The sequence below is a fragment of the Sinocyclocheilus grahami genome, unplaced genomic scaffold (genome assembly GCF_001515645.1).
Source record: "Sinocyclocheilus grahami isolate Dianchi unplaced genomic scaffold, SAMN03320097.WGS_v1.1 scaffold1381.1, whole genome shotgun sequence".
NCBI lineage: Eukaryota > Metazoa > Chordata > Actinopteri > Cypriniformes > Cyprinidae > Sinocyclocheilus > Sinocyclocheilus grahami.
This window is the reverse complement of record NW_015506560.1, coordinates 66,805-72,297: the sequence shown is the minus strand read 5'-3', so window position 1 is coordinate 72,297 and position 5,493 is coordinate 66,805. Positions and strand designations below refer to the sequence as shown.

Below are 5,493 nucleotides of genomic sequence, written 5' to 3'. Positions count from 1 at the left end.
CATTGTTAGTTTCATGAATACATGTAACGAAATGCAGAATCCAGGAGCAATATAAAGTGATTTTGTTTTATGTCATAAAAAGCAGTGGATGTTATTTCCAGTGGCACATCCTGTATAGATCTGCTATTCTCAATGGTTATATTAGTCTTTTTGGGTGCTCATGTGAAAGCTACTTAAAGACACTTTATTCTGAATCCATTTGAACACTTTTTATACCTGAGATTTTTAATCATTTGAACACTTTTTATACCTGAGATTTTTAATCATTTGAACACTTGTTATACCTGAGATTTTTAATCATTTGAAAAAATTTTATACCTGAGATTTCAATAGTTTTAACAATAGTTCAATATTTCAATATTTCAATAGTAATGATGGTACAAATGCATATGTTACTATGTTTGATACTCTTTTTTTCCCCTCCAAAGGCCAGGAAAGAGGCCTAAAGAATATATTTAAAGAATCTATATTCTTATAAATTGATTTAGCATTGTACAGAAACAGGTTAAAGAAATTTAAAATATATATGAAATACAGATGCATACCAGCTTTTTAAGAGATTTATAAAATATAATATGTGACTGAGGAGCTGTTAGTGAAATAACATGTTTATCCAGTAGGTGGCGGTCCAGCAGATTTATCTGTATCAGCAGACACACAGGACTGACAAAAATATTGATATTAACACAAACATAACACAAAAACACTGCTCAAAAGCCATAATTTATAATCCATTAATATCACATTTTTAACTGGGATAATGTTATAATGTTTGACCTTGTTTTATTATCTCATTAATGTTCATAAACTCCCAGAAACTTTAAATGTAACAAATAGAAGTACATTTGAAACAACAGTGATACTTAGACAGTCACAGGGGCAGATCATCATTAATTCAGCGCCTTCTTTAGCCAGGTGATTTTATTTATTTTGATTTATTTATTTATTTTGATTTTTTGTATATGCAGGAACATAGGCCTACTGGCCATCAGGAGCACACTCCCAGCAGGTCGGTTGAGTAAAGAACTGATCGGTGAAACAAGAGAGATTTTTTATCCACCTAATTTTTAACATAAGAGCAGTGTGGCCATTGTAGCTTGAATGTGTGAGGCTTCTGAACCTCATCTGCTTCCAGTTATTTTAGCTGTACAGAAACTGTCCACTGTGATGCTTGATACTGCAAACTGTTATTTGTTATATTATTTTCATTCATTATCTTTATCATAAGCATATGGAGCTCATAAAGAGACATGGTGATGAAATATGATATATATATATATATATCAGTCAAACGTAGTTTAATATTTTTTTAAAGGGGTCATATGATGCGATTTCAAGTTTTCCTTTCTCTTTGGACTGTTACAAGCTGATTGTGATAGCCGCGGGAACGTATTTTGTCCAGGGGGGCTGAGAAATAAAACTTGTGGAGGGTGGCACGTGACAAGAGTGATGCGAGAAGACACACTATATGATAGCGGATCCAAAAGAGTTACTTTTAATAAAACGTTAATTTCTTCGTTTAATAGCCTATAAGTGAGTGTCTTTATTGTTGTTGGGTTTCCATTAAAAATAAAGAAATTAAATAAAAAATAACAATGAACCACAAACTAAGCATTCGTTTTAAATAAGGGAAAATACCATATTTATTTGGGTTACAACGCAAGGCTAGATCTTATTAATTTTGTTAATAAAAGTTAGATGTTTAATATATACGAATTTGCCATTGTACTATTTTACGGCTTTATGGATTACATAATGAAAGATTTTTTGTTTTCGATTTAAATTATTTCGTTTTAAAATAGTATTGTAAAGCATTGTATAGATATATTTATCATGTCGGTAAGGCAAGTATTCACTGAGTTTCAGTTCATCATTGTGAGGCGCTCCTGCTCAAGACAGAGACGACAGAAAGCGCATCAGAAAGCATTTGTATTTCTTGTTTTTCAAAAGCACAAGGTTTTGTTGATATTGTGAGTGCACACAAATAAAAGTAGACTTTGCAGTTCCGAATGAGGTATACTCTTACCTTTATGAGCAAAAATGATGGCATATTCGTAAGATTCCACTGTTATTAAAAAAAAAAAGCAAGTGATGGCACTGGCGCCTCCATGTCCTGCAGAGCGTGCTTTAGCTTCCACTCTCCACACAAACGATTGGATATGCGCCTAACAGCGCACATTTATCTAGGTTAAATGTTTAAATTAATACTGTGAAATGCACAAAGTGCTTTATGTCTATAGATTTTATTTTAAGCAAGTCGTGGTGTTGATCTGAGAAGGCTAAATTGATCAAACATAATGCTCAACTCACAGTCAGCCGCTGGCCGCTTGGTCGTTCCTTTAAAAAAAATAAAAACCTGAATTTAACAAACATAAAATGTTCCAAACATATTTCTAAATTAACTTAATAAAGGAATGAAACGAAATATTACCACTTTGCCATTATAAACCGAAACTGAACTATTTTAATGGCTGCAACAGCCGCTGTGTAATGGGGGAGAGAGAGAGAGAGAGAGAGAGAGAGAGAGAGAGAGAGCAAGTCGTCCTGTTGATTTGAGAAGGCTAAATTGCTCAAACATATGCTCAACTCACTGTCAGCCGCTGGTCACTTGGTCGTTCCTTTAAAAAATAAAAACCTGAATTTAACAAAAATAAAATGTTCCAAACATATTTCTAAATTAACTTAATAAAGGAACGAAATGAACTATTACCACTTTGACATTATAAACCGAAACTGAACTATTTTAATGGCTGCAACAGCAGCTGTGTAATGGGGAAGAGAGAGAGACAGAGAGAGAGAGCGAGAAGACACAGGCTCCAGTCGGACTTGGGCTGAGAATTCTGATAAGCTGTCGGTCAAGGGCAATTCAGAGAAATTGCAGGAAAATTAATTTCCTCGTTTAAATTAAAAGTTCCCCTCAGCTCAGCGGGCCCCCAATCTGCCCGGGCCCATATGTACCTGCATACCTAGAAGCTACGCCACTGAATATAATTTAAAAAAACATGGCAACAAATGCTTTTTTAAAGTCAGTTTAAGAAGTTTAATAAGCTGAAACGACTTTCTCAGTCAATTTGATTCAACTTGACTCATGTTTAACCTTTGCTTCTTGTCATTGTAGGCTTAGGCTACTTTTTTCAATGCATTTTAATGGATATACAAATTAATAAAATGAATTGTATTTATTTTTTATTACATATTGCTCATTCATTTATTTTTATTTTGATCAATTTAAAGCATCCTTGCTAAATAAAAGTAATAATTTATATAACCCCCTCCCCCCAAAAAAAAACATTATACTGACTCCAAGCTTTTGAATGGTATAGTGTAATGTTACAAACGCTTTTTATTTCAGATAAATGCTGATCTTTAGCTACGCCACTGAATATAATTTAAAAAAACATGGCAACAAATGCTTTTTTAAAGTCAGTTTAAGAAGTTTAATAAGCTGAAACGACTTTCTCAGTCAATTTGATTCAACTTGACTCATGTTTAACCTTTGCTTCTTGTCATTGTAGGCTTAGGCTACTTTTTTCAATGCATTTTAATGGATATACAAATTAATAAAATGAATTGTATTTATTTTTTATTACATATTGCTCATTCATTTATTTTTATTTTGATCAATTTAAAGCATCCTTGCTAAATAAAAGTAATAATTTATATAACCCCCTCCCCCCAAAAAAAAACATTATACTGACTCCAAGCTTTTGAATGGTATAGTGTAATGTTACAAACGCTTTTTATTTCAGATAAATGCTGATCTTTGAATCTTTTCATTCATCAAAGAATCCTGAGAAAATGTACTCAACTGTTTTAAATATTGATAATAATAATAATAATAATAACAATAATGATAATAATAATAATAAATGTTTCTTGAGCAGCAAATCAGCATTTTAGAATGATTTTTGAAGGATCACGTGTCACTGAAGACTGGAGTAATGGCTGCTGAAAATTCAGCTTTAATCACAGGAATAAATCACATTTTACAATATATTCGAATAGAAATCAGTTATTTTAAATAGTAAAAATATTTCACTATATTACTGCTTTTGCTGTCTTTTAGATCAAATAAATGCAGGAAATGCACATTTAGACACTGACGATCCTGATGATGATGAAGTGATGACAGGAATAGGCAGATGAGCTGGAAACAGGGAATAAATCTAATTAACTGTAAGCAAGAGAGATGTTTTATTTGTCACTCACAGATGTCAGTGGCAATCTTGATCTAAACCCTTCTCTTAATATTTACAAAGGATTCATGTATAAAATGGAATTAAAGTATCAGTATTAAGTGATTACATCGAAATGTATTGCAAAAAATATATCAAATGGAATTTCCATCACAAGATTAAACACAATATCCTTTTAGATGTGATGGAAATTGTCATGAATTTCAGAGAAGAGACAAGAAATACAGAATGACAGAATTCTCTTGTGATGAAGTACATAATGTTAGAATTTAGAAATAGTTTTTTTTTTTTGTACAAGTATTTGTACAAAGACAATACTTACTATTACATTGAATGATGTTAGTAGAGAAATGGAACTATTTTAACTCACCATAGACAGTGATATTGAATGTGTTGAGTGGTGTCTCTGTTCTGGTGCTGGTGACTTGATAAAGTCCAGAGTCTGTGGTTCTGGTGTTTGTGATGCTCAGAGATCCAGTCTGATCCAGCTGCAGTCTGTCTATGAATCTCTCATCAAGAAACTGTCTCTTATTGTCCTTTCTGTTGATTTTAGCTATGATACTGCTGTGTCCAAATCTCCACAATATCAGTTCATCTCCCATTATATCAGCATCACTGATGTTCAGAGTGACAGAATCTCCCTCCATCACAGACACTGACTTCACTTCATCAACACCAAACACACCTGAAGAACATGCAGAGATATTTGCTTAATAAAAGACTTTCTGATAGTATTAGTCATTTTTAAACTATTTAAAATTGTAATGGCAAAACAATTATTCAATCTGCACTAATTTTAATGTAAATTCATTGAAATGGACAGCAGCATGGAAACAAGAAGTATTTAGTATATTAGTCTGATACAATATTAGAAATAAATAAAGGCAAAACGAATGATGGAAATAAGAATTATGTTTGAGGACAAACGATAATATAAAGAGAACTGAAGCTTTAAAAACACTCACCTGTCAGGCTCCATGAGCACAAACAGATGAAAATAAGCATTTTCTTCAGCAGTTCATAAATTTTCTGTGATAATAATTGGGTCCTGAAAACGTTGAATGTGCTATTGGTTTGTAGTGAAGTGGTTTAGTGAAGCTCTGCAGTGAATAAACTCCTCCAGTAGCTCCTCCCTTCACGGACTGTACTGTATATGACTTCTCAGAATGACAACGTTTGATCTACTGAAAGAACAGAGAATGTGGACCTAAAATAAAAAGGTATTAAATAATAATAACAGCAATTGTATTTTATAAAATAATAATAATATTATAATACTAATATTAATGTCTTATTA

At 32.3% G+C, this 5,493-nt stretch overlaps 1 protein-coding gene across 1 annotated transcript in view; it reads left to right on the top strand.

Moving 5' to 3' along the window:
* Nucleotides 1–5,493, top strand: part of LOC107569782 (uncharacterized) — a 14,054-nt gene that overhangs the window by 1,706 nt on the left and 6,855 nt on the right. The window lies entirely within an intron of this gene.